A 21,534-nucleotide genomic window follows, 5' to 3' on the forward strand; every position below is an offset into this window, starting at 1 on the left:
TGTTAACAGAGTTCCCATACTTGTTTGAGCTTCTCTCTCCTTGAGGCAGATAGAAAAACTGGGAAGGAACCTGGAGGGGGGGTTGCTTTCTCTTTTGGCCTCGGTAACTTCATAAAGCTTGCTTCAGCTTCTGGATTTTATTCTTAAATTTTCAGAAGCAAAACAGCCCCTGGAATATGCAAATGGCACTGATTCCTGGAAAGGAACTGTGAATAAAACCTTGGCCACTGTGAATCTCATTGTTCTCTATACACAAAGAAATATCTTACATTCTTCATGCATTTTTGAATACCCAAAGACAAGGAAATTCTCTCTATAGGTTAACTCCAGCATGTTTTGAATACATTTATTTGTTCGCTGCAATAAATACTGCAGTTCTGATACAAAATCTGTTAAGTACATAGCAATCATTTTAATGTAGACCCACATGTTTTGTAGAGAATATTAGACAACATTCTATTGTCTAATATGATGCCAAAGCAGCTTGGTTTAAAAATTATAAAAAGGAAATGGAGTCTCTAAGTTCTTTTTGCAAGCACACAGAATTTGAACTGTTTTTTAAAAACTTTTTTTTGCTTCACATTAAAATGTTTTCAGCAGGGTTTCTTTATTTTGGCATATTGTGGGCTTTCAAGCATGATTGGAATTCTGCACAGCATCGTAGTTCTGATTTGCATGTCCTGTTAGAGACACTATTCAACTGTAAATTAATTATGGAAAATAATGGAACTCTATAATTAAGATTTGGCAAAAGTCAGTAAGTCTCTGCTCTATTATATTTTAAACTTTTTCTATATGAAATGAATATGCTTAAAAAAGGGTTTTGTATTTTTCTGTGCCTAAAAATCTGAGTCATTCATATATCGCTAAATAAGCTGCTGAAATGTCTAGTTACTTTGTGATTGAAAAATATAACCTTAACTGAAAAGTTAGTCATTCCTTACCTAAGTGTTGTGCTTCATATCACAGTTGATACAAATCAGCAATAGAACGGCAACAGCACTGCTTGTTATGCTTTACTAGCGATGGAAAGGTACCCTTAACTGTGAAGTTGTGTCAATCACCGAGTCTCAGTTCATTTCTGGTTCTTCTAGGCAGTGTGGGGAAGCCAATTTCAGTTTGTAGCCTTGCTACCAGGTAAAAAATATACCACAAAGAGGATGTCTGTGGTTTACCTAAATCATTACAAGTTGATAAACCCATGTTTATTTGTCACAGGGAAAACAATGCACAATGATATTTTATAAAATTAATTATTATTTTGTTTTAAACACAGATGTCTGAGGTATACTGACAGTAGTATTAGCTTTTCAGACATAGTGACAGAAAAAACAGCAGCAGCATAAACCCACTTATTTTTACTTATAGAAATGTTAAGCAGATGGCTTAGCTTCTTCTCTGTGATGGTTATGTGTTTTCTGGTTTTCCCATTGTGCAGGATAAAGAGTACAGCATACACACCACCTAGGTGTACCATCCTGCATTTTCACCCTGTACATGAAGAAGAGAAATCTGTACATAAATGATATTAATGAAATACTGTTCTTAGTAAAATACTTAGTCATGCATTGGTCTTTAGTCTCAGAAATATAACCACATTATTAAAAGTCTCTTGTACTCGGTTGTTTTTTTTTAAGGAGGCTAAACAAACAAAAATAATGGTTTTATAGAAAAGTACTGAATCTACTTATTTATTTGTATAAAAGAATACCAGTTAACAGTTCTTTACTTAAAATTTTGCTTGTGATTCAAGTTGATCATGGATGTTAAATGTGGTCAGTCTTCTGTATGATCTTTGCATGGGTTCAAATTTTGTCTCTAAGGATTCAGATATGACAGATGTGGAGAATACTGGCCCTGCTCCTCCCAAAATATTCCAAGTATCCAAGACACCCTATTGACTCTTTGCTAGCAAAAGAAGCAGAAAGTACAGTAGCTTTGCAAAATTTCTTGGACATGAAATAGCTGTAATAGGTAATCTACAGCTGCACGTTTTGTTACAACAATGCAACTAATACACAATATTTTTAAAGGGTATCCTCACAGCAGCCACCAAACTCTTCCTTAGATAGTGCTTCTTTTTCCTTTTTTCAGTCAGTTCTTATATGGCCATAATACCCAGACTCTCTTAAAATGAAAAGCTTGTTTACACACCCATCCCTGCCTCCAGTGGTTATTTTTCTGAGGCATGAACCCTCTTAAATATCACCTGTTTTAGCTACTTTTATAGGAAAGAAATCAAATGGCTAAATTCAAAGTGTTCATTAACTTGGAATACCATCTGCTATATCTTACATTAAAATGCCTTATTCTGAGCCTAATGGCGCAAAATCTTATTTTAGACTGCTGGCTTCATTCCAGAAAAAAAGAAAATGTACTGAAGGTTCAAGTCAATGGAAGCAAATTTTCACATGATTTCAAAATAACCTTAGCAAAGCTAAATGGCATGAAGAAAGTGGTATGTACAGATCAAGGAAATCTATCACTTAATGAGGAATAGTTCTGAATTTTAGGTTACACAGTGGTCTGTAACTACTCCCTTAGGCCGTTACAAAGTAATAAATTCAGACTGTGCCTGTTGGCAGTGATTGACTTCCATGTAATTTCTTAATGACACCAAGTGATTAATACATATTTTATGTTCCTAATTAAAGTTTATTCAGTGGATCAGAATAGTTTCTTTCTACAATTCTACTCACTTACAGTTTGCTATTGCCTTTAAAATGAGCCGTGATGCATTTGCAGGCATATCTTGAGCTTTTTAAACTTGTGACTCAATGTAGAAAATTGTATGAGAAAGAGGTTGATGCTCTCAGCTGAACATATACCTTTGGTATATAGGTATTTTCCTTCAAAAATTCTAACCTCAATAGCTGCTGCTATTCAGCAATTGCAGTAATGCTACGCCTATAGCTGGGGGAAGGGAGGGGGGGCTCCTGTCTCTTTTAGTGCATCTAAAACTTTCTCTCAAAGTTTCTACATTAAATCCTTTCTGATTGAGAGAAAGGAAACAGTTTGAAGCATAGATAGGCAGAAGACACATATTTCAGAGGTTACTTATCCTGGTTGTCAAGTTTTAAGTTCACAGTTACTGACCCAGGACCTTATTAACTTTTAGCTCTCAATAAATGTGGAACTTTATGCCTTTTTTTTTTTTCCTTTCTTAAGAAAAACTGTGGGGTTTTTTTGTTGTATCTCTTAAATTATAATAATAATTAAAACAAAAAACAAACCAGTGTCAAACTTAACAAAAATATTCTGGAAAATGTTGTGTCCTTTGTGTATAAAAAGGGAGAAAAGATCAAAAGTTTTCTCTGCACATTTAGAGACAAGTCATCTTTATTTATTTCACTGAGGATTTTCTCCCCTTTTCACTAAGTCAAATTTTGCAGGAGAATGAAATGCTTTGTTGAGTACAAGGTACTAGGAAAAAGATAAATGAATTCAGTATTCTAACTGATACCTTCTTGGTTGCTAATATATCTGAGAAAGTTTTTATAGATTGTATTTTTCCAATGAAATCTATGCTGATCTTTTTTTAACTGTGAAATGTTATAGAGTAAGGACCCAGCATGCTCACATCCTTCATATACAGAGCTCTTGCTTTGAAATCACAACATGATGACAACATGAGCAAAACTAAGATGTTTACAAGTTTGTATTTATGAAGAATTTGAAAAGAGGGGTATCCATTTGTACTATTACCCTTTTTTTTAAATTTGAAAATTTCAATAGCGATTACCAAATCTTTTTCTAATAAACATCAAACCTAAATATTCTTTTCAAAATCCAACCTTTGCGGTTATATGCTGTAAAATATGCATTTCTGTGGAGAACCTTTGGAAATGTTAATCCTTGCTCAAATGCCATGGTTGTGAATTTTCAAAGAGGGAACAATTTTTGTCAGATCAGAATCATTCTTTCTTGAAAACATTAAAATATGTCAATCCATTATTATCCTAAGCTTTCCATTCTAAAATTTAAATCAAATACTTAATCACCCACTTTCATTGGAATCAAAATATTTTCATTCACGGAATTAAAATGAAAGTTTCTTTTGGCTCACCTAAGTGTTCATTTGTATTTCCCACTGTGAGTGCAATGCCTTATAAGAGATGTAAATCCAATTCTGATTCAGTTGCATTCCAGAAGTGAACAGGCTACTCTGCATTAGACGTGCCTTTGTATAAATGTGTTTCATTATGGGAGTTAAATAGCTCTGAGTACTTAATGGAGGACAGTAAAATGTTTTGGCCATTGAAAAGAATGGGAGACAGGATCAATACAACACTAAGAACACAGTACGGTGTTTAAAGAAAAAATATTTAATTTCAATTTAGCACTGACAGATTATATTGATGACCTGAAAGGAAACATACTTTTCTGGTAAAAGTTCCATCTTTTTGTTTTGATTGGAAATGTTGAAACAACAAAGGAATCATCAAATTTCCTGATAGACTCTTTGGCACATTTTTTTTTTTAATTTTGAGAAGCCATGTTTGAGGTTAAAAAAATTTCTTCAGTTCTGGTAAAGAATAATAACCTTAAGCTACCATACAGTTCATTCAGTTTCTCTTAGTTGCTGATACATTCGGATAAAACTCTCATCTGCTTCCTAACCAATTTTCAACAGGTCATGCTCATCTTCTGCATTTTTTCGTGTCTTCCATAAAGGTTGGAAGAAAGACACCAGTTTATAGAGTTGCAGCCCATCAAACTTCATATTGCAACAACCAGCTCAAAAATGATACTGGGTATCATCTCTACAGTAACACAAGATCTATAACATACAAACTTTTTCCTATACTAGTCAGTGTCATTAAAAGTCTACAAATCTGTCTCAGATTGTGTGCTCAATTTCATAGCTTTGAATACATTTGTCTTTCCAAGGTCAGGGAGAGTAATTATGGATTTGGTGTAGTGACTCTCTTTCCTCTGGGCTTGAAAACTATAGTCTTTTCCAGATCTGTTCTGTGAGTCTATTTCATCTGTAAGTTCAAAGGGACTTTGAGCAATTGTAACAAAGACTATAATTGCTGAGAACTTACTGAAAATAAGGGATGAAAAAGTTCTCAGGCAGATAATCCCTAATAGAAAATATGTTAGTATTAAAAAAGACTGGAGGAAGAGGTCTCAGATTAGCATAGACTAGAAACTTCAGCATCCCGTTTTAGTATTTGAGTCCAGTAGAATTAGCCACGTGTTCATGCTGGCTTATACTAAAGGTAATGGATGTAAGCTCAAGGAATCCACAGTATGCACTGCAGAGATGCACAAAATGGACCTGAACCTGTGGCAGTCTCTTGCAGGAATGTGTGGGGTGTTCATACCATAATCACCGGGGAATTTGCAGGAACTGTATTATTGTAAATGCAGTAGGGATATGAACGGGATCTCTGCAGTTCCCAAATGGAACGTGCCTCTCCTAATATAGCACCTGGAGCACTGGTAAGTGGTAGAGTTTCCAGAGGAATTAGCTCAAGCCCAGTGCACTTGCAGTAATAAATCAGTCAACTCGAAAGTGACTCTGCCTGAAGCCCTTCTATCCCTGTATCATGATTCCCATGACTTCTTTATCTGGCAAGACAGTGGAGAACATCTGCATCCAGATAGGCTTTGCTGGGAGCTTTTTAGTCTATGAAAAGAGTAGCTGTCTTGTTTCCCAAACCAAGTTCACTCCTCAGACAATATTTGTTGCTGACTTTGTCCTGTACTGCAGACAGTAAGCACAGGCATGGTGCAAAATTACATTAAAGGCTTCAGTCTAAATGATTCCACACATTTCAGGCTATTGGCTGCAATAAAATAGGTTTTTGTGGCATAAGGAATGAAAAGGTGAAGTATAAGCTCGGCTGGAATTGGTGGGAGTTCTTCTCCATGGTCTCCAGTAGGTCCAAAATTTCATAATAGGTATTCAAAACCCTGTGACAGAACTTCAGGTTTTTAAGAACGTTGAAGTGCATATATGTAGAAATCCTGGGGGAAGAGTTTATGATCTGCTTTGTATATATTTATAGTGTGAGCTTTTAACCTGTATGAAGATAAGAAAAGGGTTTGTAAAAGCCACTCAGGGAAATTAGTTCAATTTGTTTGGCCAGTTACAGTTTGTTCTCTGAAATAATATGCTTTAAATAGCCTCAATATGTTTTCTGAATGTCTGAAATGAAGAACAGTAATTGGAAAAATAAATCACTAGTCCAGACGTTATCAATGGTGTTGGGTCAAATTTTTTTATGTTCTTGGAGTATTTATCAGCTGAATTAAAGCATATTACATTTCATCCAAAATATCAGTTCAGCATCTCAGTAATGTCTCAAATATTATTCAGGCAGAAAACATTTCTAATTCATAGGATGTTAGTTTTTAAAATAATGTAATTCCTATACTGATATACTAAACTCAAACTACATACACTGTACTCGCAAACACAGACTACTTTAAGTGTATATTTTATCTTTCTGTTTCATAAGCCCAGATGGTAATCTGTTTGCTTTGGGGTAAGTTCATGAAATGAAGCATCTGGAGTTTAGAGTGTTTTGATTTGCTTCACTAGCTGCACCAAGCTCTGACTATATAACAAAATATTTGCTGCTAGAGCTCTTACTCTGAAAGTAGTGTTGCCAAAGGGTAAGAAAAGCATAAATGTATTGGTACTCTTTTCCAGACTACAATTCTGCTAAGATTACTACAAACCTTAAGGGCAAGAGCTCAGTTTCCCAATCTGAAGACGAATGTCATGTGTTTTATAAACACAGTCCTCTAAAATGAATCAGGTCTGCACTTGAATCATCCATCAAGTTACAAGTGCAAGGTCAAATAACATTTTGCTTTAGTATAAGAACATTCATATAAAGTTGATTTAGTTATAGTGACAGTTCTATATTCTCTTTTATATTGCTAAAAGATATCAATTACATTACGGGTAGATTACAGCTATAAAATGAAGTACCTCTTATGTATGCATGCTGGAGAGCTGCCTTATTTTATAGGTGTAACTTTTTTAATTCAGGCACTTGTTTCTGTATATGACTATGAATAAGGAGAAATCCTGGCTGTGGAAGAGAAAGAGGAAATCTCAGAGGCAGCTCAAATTTGTTTCAGAGTATGCCAGAGAAGCAGTAAACAAAGTAATTCCTTGATTGGTTCTTCCTTCTTTGGTAATCCCCATGGATTTTAACAGCGCTTTGTATATTATGCCTTACCACTGGCACTGAAATTGCTCTGTGTATCCCTGGTTAAAGCAAACAGCATCCATGGAAGCATGACACATATTTCTTACCTTTGTGACCTAGAAGAGATGCAGGGCCACTCTGAGTAACAAATAAAATATTAAACATGCTTACCTACAAAAGCTAACAAACAGTAGCTTAACTGTAGGATTTGCTGTTTCACATTGATTGTTGTAACTGTGTACTAGGCCTACTTTCAGGTGTTGTTGAAATTACACATACCTTTTTTTTTGGTGATGAACTTGTCCTTAAGTTCTGAGAGTAAGTTATCCTTGGTTTTGAATGGCACAAAACTAAATATTCGTTCTTCTGCAAGAAATTAGCATTACATCATGGAAAGCAATGTTGCTATTGTAAATAATAGAGGCAGGCAAACTACAGAGGTGGAAGGTACCTGAAAAACAAAGATTATGGGCACCTGCAGAAAATACAAGAGTATTATTGGACTTATGCTCAAACAAATGCATGTTTTCTTAATCCCTGTTCTTGTAACTTCTCATCTCTTCTTGTCTCAGGCCATATCTGACTGAAATGGGAAACATTCCTGAATAAAGGTCTTACTCCTTCACTTTTTCTCGTGACAAATCCTATTTGCTGAGCTGACAAGAAAAGATTATAAAATGAACTGTTGCAACAGTTTAATATTACATCATATAATTTCATTAACTCCTTTTTCTTCTGTCAGAGTGATTTATTTGAATTGTCATGCAGCAAAATAAAGCTGTCTGTCAGACTTTATACGAATGAAACCTGCAATTAATAGTGATGATTGAATGTCAAATGGTGCGAGTGAGTACTGGGCATTCTGGATGTTCGTGTTGTGTTTGTCCAGTTCAGTGTGACATGTTTAAGCTGTGTCCCTAACTCTGTTTTACACTGAATGGCAGTTTGAGTTGTTATCTAATGTAGTTTTGTCAAGTTTTTGGTTCATAAGGGGCTGTGTGTCTTCCTGATACCCATGATAAAAAGAGATGATTTCTCATAAAAAAGAGGTTGACATAGTAATTTCAGCTATTGTAACCACTTAATCCTAAATACCTCCAAAATTTTAAACAAAATTAAATCAAGTGGTTCCCAGAACACTGGTCCACCATGAGGTGTTTCACAACTATAAGAGAACCTATCTGAGCTGTGTGGTGGTGTCACAGATTATCAGAAGTGAGTTGATGACGCAGTCCATTGCAAGAAATATTCAGAACATTTGTCTATCATTAGGCAATTCTTAATAGCTGTAATTCTGCTGATGTGTAACACACCAAACGGTATTTCACCCACCATGCAAGCAGATGGGATGAGATGGCTGAGAGATTTGAGTAGGAAGCATATGTCAAAATTAGTTACCTTTATGTTTGGAATGGCACAGATGAAATAAAAACCTACAGACAATAGGCATAAACAACACTGCCTTCTGCTTTTCCAGATAGATGTAATTTGGTTTTGGTAGAGGGCTGTAAACCTGGATACCACTTGAGTGGTATGTAGAGGAATGAAACTAACAATTATGTAGTCTTTATAGAGGAATCTTGTTGGTGGCAAAGAGAATAAACACTGAAAAGAGCGAGAATGATTATGATTTCAGCAGGTGACACATTGACATTTATCCTGGATTCCAGTATATTTGCTTTCATTTCTTGGTAATTTTTGTTTTGCATTTTTTTTGTGGCATTTTGATAGAGAGTGACCAATTAGTGTGACTTTTATTGAAAAACTAGTAAAATGTTGAGAGCCATAAGAAATAATTGTTTTGAAGGACTGATTTTACAAAGACCGTAAGTTTCTTCACATCGCTTTTGCCTATAGTACTTCTTAAACATTAACCTTAGTCAGCATTCATTCTAATTGAAGGTTATATGATGATGATAAATGAAGAGAATGGCAGAATTTAATTCTCTTATTGCAGAATGCCTCAGTATCCATTCTTTTGACTTTCAACAAAAGCATCAATGAATGTGTACGGGCTTTGTGCAAAGCAAATGAGATAATATATGCTTTGGCTTCAGAAATCTGAAATTTATTAGTTTTTCAAAACCTCATACATAATTATTAAAATAGAAATTGTAGTAACTGAAGATCATATAACTCTTGAGGACATTTAAAGTGAAATTTGAACAATTTTTTTCAGCTTTCTCATGGTTTTAAACCTGAAAATACTGCCTCAGTTCACTTTTGATCACTTGTGATAACCAAAATAAAGTGATGAGAGGTATATATTTTAGGTCAGATGATAAAATATGAACCCAAGCCTATATCCAATTTCTTTCAATATTAGCAATTATTGAAAGAATCATGAAAGGTAGGTCTAATGGGTCCTCAAGAGTATATAACCTACTGTCCTCCCCCACTGCTGCCTCTAGCTGTTTGTATGTAATTTCTGAGAGATATTTATTTAAGTTTCATAATGATGCAGTACTGAAGTACTGGAGGTTCTGCAACTGCCATAGACATTACATTTCAGTGCTAAACTATTCTTAGAATTAGAAAGCTTTTTTTTTCCCCAGAGGAAGTTTGATCTGTTTTTCTGCAATTTGAACTCAGTACTTTCAGTTGTGTCAACTTTAACATCTGTTTTTTCTGTTTCCAGTATTTTCTTGTGCAGAATCTGAAATGCTAAAATGCAATTACATGTCTACAGAGCATAGTATACCCTGTAACTCCGAATAGGAAGCAGTGGACATTTCAGTGCAATGCCTACTCTCACAGAGCTACACTTCCACTGTGTCATTCTGAAACTCCTCTTAGCTGAGGAGAGTGGAATGAAGTCAGGAGAAGAAATAGGTGCTTGTGGGTTACCGTGGTCTGGCACAACTTAGCAATTCCACTAAGAGTGGTAAAGTTTTGGAAAGTTTTGCTATATATTCGTAAAGCTGACTCTCAAAGGCTGTGTTTACAGACCTCAGTGTGCAGCAGGTTTTTTTAATTAATTTTTTGAACTAATTCCTTCAATAGGAAGGAAGTCTCTGAGATATGCTTTCAGGGAAAGTGTGATATCTGTGTCCAACAAGGTTTACTTTTTTATTAGCTAGTTCATTTAGGTTTTTAAAAAACTGGCTCTAAGCTTAATATGTATTGCAAGCAATCTAACACATCTGTTGAAAAAAACCCGTTGCCTGCCTTAGGCTTATATTGAAATTTTTATTTGTTCAATTCATTAATGCTTGACAAGAAACATACATTTTAAGATAATGTTTTGAACTATGACAGATTTACAAAAAAAACTACTGCTGTCCTCAGTGCATCTTGGGTAACATTTCTTTGGAAATCTGTAAAAAAAAATCAGTGATTTAATTTGCGGAAAAATATGACCACTAACCTTACAAAATTCTATTGTCTAAAGAATTTCATTATTTTATGCCTGAAACTCTACTGTAAATTATATATAAAACTAATTAATTTTGGTGTCAAGATATAGATCTGGAGGATCGTCATTATTATTAATAGAATTTTGAAAGCTTTTTAAAATCTGAAACATTTATTGTTTGACAGTTAAAGCAGTCAGCTTTTTGGTTGTGTTGCATCTCAACATTTTAGTTCTGTGGCCTTCAATGTTTTCAGTATTTTAGAATATGTAGGTCACATAACTTATTTTCATGATGCTCGTGTTTTTTGCATGCTTTTAGGGCAAAACTATCTTAATTCATTTCACATCTGGCATGTGGCTCAAAAAATCCAGCTGAAATCTCTGTAATATCTTCAGGCTGTCCCTGTGTAGTGTGTTTTGGTGACTTCTAGTTTTGATGACTTCTTGTTTTGATATTGTGATACTCTCAGAATTATGTTTGTGACAGTCGTCCTCTTCCTTAAAGCAACGTCTTGATTGAGATTGCACTTCAGCTGCTGTAATAGACAAATTTAGATGAAGTATTCCAGAGTTACCAAAGCGGGGTTCCTGCAGATTATTTTCCCTCCAAAAATTTGACGATGATCAGCATCTGGGGCAAAAAGTTCTGTGTTTTCCCTGCACAATCCATGAATGAAATACATATTTTTCTTTATTTTTTGACTTTTATTCTGCTGGATATTGTATAGTTCCCACTGGTTCTTGTAGTGGGCACTATCTATGCCAGTAAAGATTTTGTAGAAAATTGTGGTAGACCCTCCTCTCTCATTTGTCTCTCAGTATTTTCCATTTTTTCTCTCTTCCATTCACAGTAATTCTTATCATTCAGGTTTGCTTTCTTGACTACTAAGCTCGTGTCCTCACAGACCTGCTTTCTAAGACTCCCAAATCTTACTTCTGAGGGGTGGTGATGGTTTCAGAACACACTACTTTTTATCTGATGTGAGTGCTTTTTTTTTTCCATGTGTATCACTGTACACGCAGCAACACTGAATTTCCTCTACCATTTCCACACCTGGTTAGTAAGCTTGTGTGGTTCTCCAGCATCAGCTTGGTACCACCTAAAGAGCAGCTTGGGGCCAAGGGCAGCTTGTTGTAAGACAAAATACTAGTGGTATCCCGCTACGGGGGAAACTGATTAGTTCCTCTGTTTCTCACCTTTTAGGCAATCACTTATCTCTAAGGACCTCTTCCTTGTCCCAGAGAAACCTGGTTTCTCTAATAGCCTTTTGTGATGGACCTTGCTGAATTCCCATTTGGATCTGTCAAATAACACCCCTCTATTCCTCTAGTACCACTTGGGTTTTGCCCTCAGAAATAATGAAGTAATGAGATGGAGATGTTATCAACATTTGGGAGTTTGATTCTTGAGCTTCTCCAATGAAGGAGATTTTAATGTTGATACTCCATTGTACTGCTGTATTTTGGGGAGGACATAAATCTGATTATTTAAATATCCTTTGAAGGTTAGTTAGAATATAAAGCACAGTTCAGAGTTAAATTCCCTTGGCCTCCAAAGGCTCACACTCATCTTTATTTTAAGTCTGCTATGTGTGCAACCAAAGGTGAAGGGAAATGGCTACAATACTTAAAATACTTCCCTTTTGTTTCAGCATAAAAGAAATGAAACGTATTTTTAGAGTCATGGTGGATTTGCTTATTTGTATAAGGTTTTTTTCTGTTCTAATTTTATTCTGTATTAAGTCTCAGAAGCATTCAAGGTTATAAAAGGCACGATTAAAAAATAGTTACAATTCCTCATAGGAAGTGAAAAACCTGAAAAAAAATTATTGCTTTTCCCCTTCTCCATTAAAATCACCAGAGAAGTTAGCTTTGAACCTATTACTTTAACCTACACAGTAGTGAAAGCAAAGCATGCTTTTTATTTAACTTAATACTACATAATAGATTTAGGAATTCAATACAGTGTAGAAACCTTTCACATTACAGTAGAATACATATTTAGACTGTAAGACACTCTTCCAGTATGGTGTGAAAGAACTGCTGCTTCTGTGGGAAAGCACTATGGAAAGATTGCTGTTCTGTAAATAACACTGTTTTCTTTCGTAGGAAAATACCTTGTCATTGAAACAAATAAAAAGGTCCAGTAATAATGAAGTAAGATATTGCAATGGTGGAACAACTTGCTTACCCTTTGCCCTCTTGAGCTGACCTAATCAGTATAACAGCACATGCACTGAGTGACCAAATATTTGCTCTTACCAGAGCAGAATTGTCCTGTTGTAGACTTCACCACAGAACAGCACTGAAATACTATTGCTTTTTTGACTTAACCTCATAATGTTGGCTTTATCCCAGTGAAAGTATAGCTCGTTAGGAATAGACACTTCTGTCTGTCTTAAGGAAGAGTTGCCAGGAGCGTGTAAAGAAACTGTGGTGGGCTGACCTTGGCTGGCTGCCAGACCACCACCCAGCTGCTCTCTCAATCCCCTTCCTCAACAGGACAGGGGGAGAAAATAAGATGAAAAAACTCACGGGTCAAGATAAGTACCAGGAGATCACTTACCAATTATTGTCACAGGCAAAACAGATTCAATTTAGAGAAGATTTAATTTATTCTATTACTAATTAAAAATAGAGTAGAATGGTAAGAAACAAATACAAAACTGAAACCACCTTCCCCTCACTGCCCCCCATCTTCCCATTCTCAACTTCACTCCTCCATGCCCAACTTTTCTACCTTCAGAGTTACATTCAGAAATAAGTTGTTTTACAGTTTCTATGTGTTTTGACACTTCTTATGATTTCATCTAGATAAGGCATTTTCAATCTAGTTAGAAAGCAGGAATAAAGAAAATAAGCTAAAAGTTAAATAAACTGTCTAGAAATGAATTCTGCCTGTTAATAGAACACCTTTTTTGTCATTCAAATGTGTTCAGGCAATGCAATATTATTTTCTCCTAGTGGCTTTTTCTTCCTGCTTTCTTGTATTGCTGGTTATTTCCATTTCTTCAAATAATGATTTGACCTCTTTATTAATAGAAGATAGCATTTGATTTTCAAAATATTCCACTCAGTCTCTGTCCCTAGTAGATACAAAGATAAGAGCTGTACAATCAGATTTAGGCATGAATATGAGTTTCCATAAAGAAGAAAATATTTAAGTATCTGAATATCTGGAGAGGTGTTCAAATTTCAGCAAAATGTTGGAGAATTGAAGTTTTTTTTCCATGACAATTGTTCAAAAAAATTCCGAGGCAAACTTTTTGCCCACACCTGTTAATTTCCTCACCTAAGCAACATGGGGGGGGAGGGGGCAGTTGTTTGGTTTTTTTGTCGTACTAACAGCTCATACAGAGCAACAGAAAGCCAAGCAAATTGCATAAAGGGGCCCCAGAAGCCCAAGAGATGGATTTCTAGAGAATTTGCTGAATCACTCCACTCCTTCAAAATAATCATTTCAAGGGGAGAATATTTTCAGCTAGGTCCCATTGGACCCTGCACTACAAAAAAATAAATGAATAGTGTATAAAGTTTCTATTTTCACAAAGTAAGCTGGTGGAAAATGTTATGCTAGGGAGATAATAGAGAATTGATGCAAATCTCATGCCAAAACTACTGCTTTGGTGAACAAGCAACCTGAATTCTTCTCTAGGGAAACAGTTTTGTTTAGTGAAGACAATCCTGCTTGGAGTGCTGGCAGCTCTTTGCTGCCTTCCAAGTCTCCTTCTGCAATTTGCATAAATTCCATATGTTACAGATTCCCTCTGCAGTTCAGCTGTTGGTCCCTTTACCTTGTCCATGGTCAAGCATATAGTATAATATAAAATGATTGAATTAACTCACATATTTGTATACCATATAAAAAGTTAGCTGAATGAGAATTAAATAAAAATTATATTTCACCATGAAATTTGTATTTACTTACAATACTTGATCTTTCCCATAACTGCCGTGTTATGTTTATATAATATCCTAAGAATATTTTTTAAGTAATATTTTTCTCTTCTTTTTTATATGCTATATTTCAGTTTTCAGAATAATCTCTGTCAGATCATAATGTGCTTTATGTAGAGGTGCAGAGTCTTCTTTTTCAGGCATTGTGAAAGGTCTTGGAAAAGTCATTTCTATATGGCAAGAAACCAAAGAATTTTGTCCTCTTGGTTTGTCTTTCTGAAAAGTCTAGGTGGACATGTTGATCAAAAGAGTTCATGGCATTTTTTTCAGATTACTTTTGAAATACCACAGTCATTACTAGTCTTTGGAATCAGTGTAGTTCTGGATTATTGTATAATCTATAGTTCTTTTGCTCTATCAGGGGTTATTCTGGTCCTGACAAACATACGAGTCAGAACTTTTCTTAACTCCTCTGTCTTCACTATTGAAGAGAGTTGTTTTTTCATATGTCCCATTAAAAAAATGGAAAGTCCAGATTTTAATTCAATATGGCAAGAGGATACAGTTCTAAAAACCTCCTTTCTTACTGTAGAGTTGGAGACATGGATGGAGAAAGCTGTGGAGGTGCCAAATTCCATCACCAGCAGAGACAAGTAGTCAATCCTACTGTTGAAAAGAATTTTTTTTCTTTGTCTCCATTCTGGGTTTAATGCTTTGTCAGTTTCACCTTCAGATTCTTTAGTAAATGGCTTTCTAAGTTACTGTAGGCAATGCAGTTGCCTGCTCCCTTTGAGTGCCAGTGAGTGCACATTATTATTTGGTATTATTAGGAGCTTTCACTTGCCTCTAACCCTATTGACCTCAGCAGAGGCATTTATGGCTCTGACAATCCTTTCTGTTCCTTTTTGGGTAGGAGCTAAATATGATCCTAAAACATCTCAAGGAATTTCACTAAAAACATCACCATTTCAAAAAGCTCAGTACAACCAACAAGTCTAAATAAATTTTCCTCTTATTGTTTTCTAGTAAGCGAGCAGTGGAGCTGGAAAACTTGGCAGCAAACTCTTTGTCTTTCCTGCTTGTATCTGTGGAGCCTGGATTTTGCAAGGTAAATGTTCCATTTTAATTGACTGTAATTTTATATTATTATAGTTTCCAATGACTACAATGACCTTATAATACCTCTAGGTTTTGAAGAAAATACCCTTGCTTGGTGTTTCATCTACAATTTTAGCAGTGAATTGTATTAGAATACTCTTATAACTTAAAATAAATGCAATGAGTTGCTTTGGATTCATTAACAAGCACACCTCCCTCGCAGGAAGAAAGGAAAAGGATGCCAAGATCTAGGTTATTTGTGAGTTTCTGGGTTATTGCTTCTTTATTTCCATCAATCTGAGTGAAAGAACAGCTAACCTGAGCCTGAAGATTTAAATCTGAATGTGAATGCATTTATTATGTCAAGATGTATTCTCCGTATTCTGTGTTTATTGGTGATTTTGTGTTTATTGGTGATTTTATTAGAGGGGAGACTGAAGGCGATTCGTCAGAGGTACCCGGCTATGTTTGACAATCTTTATTGCTGTACAGTTTTTAAAATGAGAGGTTCTTATTCATGCACTTAAACATAGTTCTTAATAGTGATATTTGAAAGGTAGTCATGTTAAATATTTGGAAAATTCAGTTCTTTTACACGTGGTGAAAAAAAGGTCTTCAAAAGCTTTTTTATTATATATTATAAAGAATTGAACCAGAAGCTATGCAAAAGCTGCTCCAAATTCATGCTTTTAAATGGAGTGCTGAGCAGAAGAATTACCCCCTCTCAAAAGAAGTGCCACTTTGAGCTGTACATTCAAGGTGGAAAATTGGCCCTTTTGAAAAACAAAATCAGCAGACTTCCCAGCACCTAAAACGGGGGAGTGAATATTCTACTCTTCAGCATTTATTTAACAAGCTGAACCCCAAGGCTGTGCATTTTAATGTATTGTATTTCTTTACTAAGGAGAGAAAAAAAAGGTGAATCCGCCTTTGCTGTGAGTGAAACCCTGCTATGAGATGTGGGTGGTGATTGTAAAAAGAAAAGTAGCAGCATTTCCTTCTAGGCGACTTCTGAGGATGGAATCCATTTGTAAATACTGAAAAAGGCTGGCCATTTTTCCCAGCTCTCTTTCACCTCTAGAAACAGTAAAAAAATTTCAGTTGTGAGGAAAAGCCCAAACACAATGATTTTCCATGCAGATGGTTAGGCATTGAACAATCGGACTTGCCAGAAAAGTGTGGGTGGTGGTGTGTTTCGAAGAGGTGCTGGTGCAGCTCCCCAGATTTTGTGTTGTGTTACATAGGCCTCATCTATCTTGAGTTCGTGAATCCAGCAGATTCCAGTGCAGAGAAAGCACTAGCAATCAGCAGTCTGATGGCTAAAGCCATAATTTTACAAGAGCGTAAACACAATTTTCATGATTATCTTGCATTGTGTTTAGTGACAATTTAAGCATGTACTTAAACACTTGCAGAATTGGGATATATTTGGCTCAATGGCAGCTAAAGAAGTGACAGTTGAAGACAATGAGTAAAATTTCCAAAGCATCTATACCTGATATAGCAGCAGGCACGTGCTGGTCTTTCTCCATCATATATGATAGCTTGGTATCTTAGGCAGGATAACAGTCACAAAAAATAATATAATGTTTTAAAACACAATTGGTAAAAAGCATTTAATTTTTTTCTAAAAAACTAGTATTATGACTTTTTAACCAGTTCTGACTTACAGGGCTTCCTTTGGTTGTAGGTGTAGTTAAATCTGAAGGTGCCATTGATTCTAGTGACTTATGTGTAATTTTTGGCATTGACATTTCAATAGCAAAACATCAATATTCAATTTGGAGTTAGCAATAAGTCACTGCCAGTGAGAATAGACTAATACATCTTTATGATGATGATCTTCTGTGGGGTAATGAGATGTTTTTAATCAGCCAAAAGGGTAGGTTCAGAGTTGCAATTTGATCATTCTATTTTTAAACAGGTTTGGGGAATTATTGTGACGTAAATTGTCCTTCATTCTGTCTTTTGTCTTCCTCCTTCTGAAAAGATTTATTACCACCTATTTAACTTGTTTTCCTAACATTCTTCTTGTGAATTTGGAATGCATAGTGCATAACATTTGTGGATTTGCATAAGCTTGATGCTGTGAAAGTTTTCTCTCTACTTCTGATTTCACATTAGGGTACTAACAAAAAACATCCGAAACCCCTGAGTAGTTTTTAGGCATCTCAAGAATGTTTCTTTGGTTACTAATGTAGAAAATACTAAGTGCTAATGTAAGTCACTGAGCCACTATAGGTGTAATGTCTTTTTCTACTTCAGAAATTAAAAAAAAGAAAAGGAAGAGGTTATTTCAGAGTGTCACCACATATGTCCATACGTATGTATTTCTTTTCTAAAGAGAAAAGATCCCAGTACTCCATAAGCTGAAATTGTCCACATGAGCAAAAATTATATATCTTTGTGCTTGGGACATTCAAGATAAAATAAAATTAGGTTGGAGGTGGTGTCCTCTAATCTAATAGCCCAGTCGTTTTTATATACCAGTGGCCTGATTCTGATTTAAGGTCATTTTTCTTCCTGGGCAAATACAGACTCTCACCTGGCACTGGGGTGTGTGAATTCTTTCTAAACATTTTGTATAGTCCCTTTACTGATTAGTAAATGCTATTTGGACCAGAAATCCTCTAAGTGTGTTTCTTAAGACTCTGGCTGATGAACTGTTCTCCCTTTTTTCTTCTATGAATAGCCATCCTGGAGAGAACAACACTGTGATGGTGCTAAAGTGCTGTGCTTTTATTTTGGGTATCTGCAGTCAACAGCCTGTATTCATTCAAATGAGTACAAGCGATATGAAGATTTTCCATACTGTGATATTGGCTGTTGCTGATGGTGTGTTTGTGTAGCCAGATTAACTCAGTTTCCTTCCCCAGATGGACAACAGTGCTTTAAGAACTGATTTTTACTAATGCAGCCACCCTGTTTTAGCCTACCAGGGTGAGAGATATTTTTTATATTATCAGATATAGCCAAACTTCATATGAGTGCAGTACTTGTCTAGAAATGATTAACTATTATTTCCACTGTCTTCTATATTGACTCTAATTGCTTGTGCTTAAACATCTATTTTTCTTGAGTAACTTCCCTGAACTTGATGGACCTGTAGATTGAGGAAAAAAATGCATCTCCTGAACATTCCTAGAGGAGAAAACCAAAAAATTCTGGATGATTGTATTTTTTTCTGCTCTTTAATCTATGAATCTAGATTAAAAAAGGCATTTAGCCAGGGGTTTGGTAGTATAATTAATTAAGGTTTCTCAGATCTCTCAGTGTTATCAGGTCTGTCTGCCTGAAAATAAATAAAAGCTGCCATGACTGCTATGCTTTCGAGACCAGAAGCTACTGTTCTTCAGACTGAAAAGGAAAATTTGAATGGTTGTGTTGAAATGACTATAAATATATACAACATGGTATGTAAATAAAAAGAGTAGATCACCTCAGGTTTAAACCATTTATTTTAATCCACGTGCTTGACTCCTCTCTGATGATTCAGTCTAGTACCTTCAAAAGTAACAGGTGGCTTCGGGTGCTCAGATTATACAGCCTGAAGGAATCTGATTTTCACTAAGTTCTGACCACTCCTTTTATGAAATTCAGGCTGCTTCTAAATTCAAAATGCACACCCATAAAATCACTTAGAGGAATCTTTGTTTACACTGGAGCTGCAAGACATGCTGATTCTTAAAACTACCAGAATAAATTAAAATAATCCATTTCAGTCTTTTGGGGTGTTATCTTGAGCTCTTATGTATGTGATGGTCTGCATACATTTCTCTGAGTTACAACTGGACTTTAAATAAGTGTTAGGAATTATTTGGAAGTTCTTAAGTTTACTGAATATCAGACTTTATTTTCCAGATAAAGTTCAGAAATAAGTTGTGGAGTAGGGACAATAGGCATCTACACTCCTATATAATGAATAGATATTTAAAACCGATGCACAGCAAACAAGACCTTCATTTATAGAGACATGCAGTTCATTCAGTGAAGACACTCCAGTTTGTTCCCTGGCCTCCCCCAAGCATCAGGTGTTGTTTACATTTAAAGTGGACTAGAATTACTGTTTGGAAATTATAAACTTATCCTCAGTATTCTTTGGTTTTGAAGAGTAAGAATGTTGATCAGAGCTGAACAAAATCTTAGAGAAACAATCTGCTGGAAAAAGTGAAGTTACAATTCACAAATAAAAAGGGGATTTCTTTGTGTTACAAAGTTTTGTTATATGGCTATCCTGCAGCCACTTCCTATGTTTTGGAGAAGATAAAGACACCTTAAGAAAAGCTAGAAGATCTGTGGTCTTCTTTTAGTAGCAATGCCAGTATGCTTCCATTTTCTGTCACAAGCAATGCACCATTTTAGATTGTGCACCATCCTTGAAATAATGGATTCAGTCCTTCCTTGACTTTCCTTCATGCCTCACTCACAACCCTACTGTGCATCCTTAAATCTTTCCATTTTGCATTTTCAGCATTGCAGGCCAATCTTTGGAATGGAATTTTGCAATGAGGGCTCATCATAGTAAAATACTGTGCTGCATTTCATTAATCAGAAAGTATATGAGCAGGAAAAAAAGGAATAACTTTCTATACTATTACTGTCAATACAAGGGTGACACTTGAGCTACAGTAATAATAAAAGGTAAAAGGAGGCTTTATCAAGATAATGTATGTAACTATCCAAAACTGAACTGAGTGGGTTGGTTTATTTTGATGTTGGAAGAAGAATTTGCATGCCAAAAAGTGTTTTTTGGTTCCTGACTGGCAAAAAAAGAAACATAAAAAATCTGTTATATAACAGCAGTCTGCTGATACACAGATTTTTAATAAATATATAGGTGATCACGGTTCAACACCTTGAATTCTTTTACATAATCTCTATTTTTAATACAGCTGTGATTTCTGGTATATTTTGTCAGTACCATTAGAAATTGTATAGAAGCTTTTGACGTGAATGTTAAGTCTCATTCTTGAATAACAAGTTTCAGAGCTTTATTCCATCCTTGTTTACTGCCTCACTGTGAATTAAATCACCCTTAGACTAGAAGATTATTCTCAGACTCACTATACATTTAAGTTTAATCCTGCAGGCCGCTGCGTTTTTGCCTCATTTTACTCTTGTGCACAGAAGGATTTTCTGCTGGCCAGGGGATGTTGATTGGCAGGTGAGACCCTAGGCCTGAAAGTCCAGGAACTACAGGATGTTGAAAAGCTACAGTCAAGTGCTTGATGATGAGGAGCCCTGCCAGCTCCCTGGGAGAGCCCTCTCAAATCCATTAAAAAGCCCTTGAGTGTGCAAGGAAGAACAGGTCACCCAGCTGTGTGAATGAGAACAACTATAGGTCGATAGGACTTTAAAGTAATATAATTTGACATGTCTTGAGAAAGCACTCAAGTGGAGAGGCCATGTAGCACAGTGTGTGTGTGCTGTCCTGGAAAAAGGAGCTATGGGTACCCCAAAGGTAGAAAGAGGTATTTTTCTGCAAATACTTCTTCCAAAGTGGTTTCTGTCACTGTCACAAGAGGAAATTCTATTGTCATCACATTCTTAAAGACAAAGGCATGAAGGATGAGGAGTCAATATGGAATAATAAAAAATATATCACCTCAGTAGAATATGAATATTTTAATGATAAATCTGGAGGTAGAGAAGCAGCACGCTCCTTTCTTTATATATAAATAGCAGGCTAAAAAAAAGAATAGTCTTCCAAATTTCCCAGAGGGTCATCAAGAGATTTAATCAAGATTACTCTTCAATTCTTTAATTTGCTCAGGTAGAGCCCCTGTGCTGAGTCTGGTGTTCTGTCTCTGAAGCATACTGATACCGTTCTGAAGGCCATTACTTGAACTCTCTCATTGCAGTCAGTACACAGAATAAATCTGCAAAATTCATTTTTTCCCACACATGGCTGTTTCTGCCTGTGCAAATTCCTTTCTGGAATCATTCTCCTCCAAAATTTGGCCTTCTAATGGGGAAAATTATTTGGAAACAATTACACAAAATCGGAGCAGT

The 21,534-nt window shown here is 35.7% G+C and overlaps 1 long non-coding RNA gene across 1 annotated transcript in view; it reads left to right on the forward strand.

The window, feature by feature from the left end:
• The first annotated feature begins 15,473 nt into the window (after positions 1-15,473).
• The window catches only part of LOC143172554 (uncharacterized), a 198,801-nt gene continuing 192,740 nt past the window's right edge, over positions 15,474-21,534 (forward strand). Inside the window, exon 1 of the long non-coding RNA XR_012997355.1 lies at positions 15,474-15,532. This is a non-coding gene — a long non-coding RNA (uncharacterized LOC143172554). The remainder of the gene's footprint in view (positions 15,533-21,534) is intronic.

Source organism: Aptenodytes patagonicus, chromosome Z (genome assembly GCF_965638725.1).
Source record: "Aptenodytes patagonicus chromosome Z, bAptPat1.pri.cur, whole genome shotgun sequence".
Lineage (NCBI taxonomy): Eukaryota > Metazoa > Chordata > Aves > Sphenisciformes > Spheniscidae > Aptenodytes > Aptenodytes patagonicus.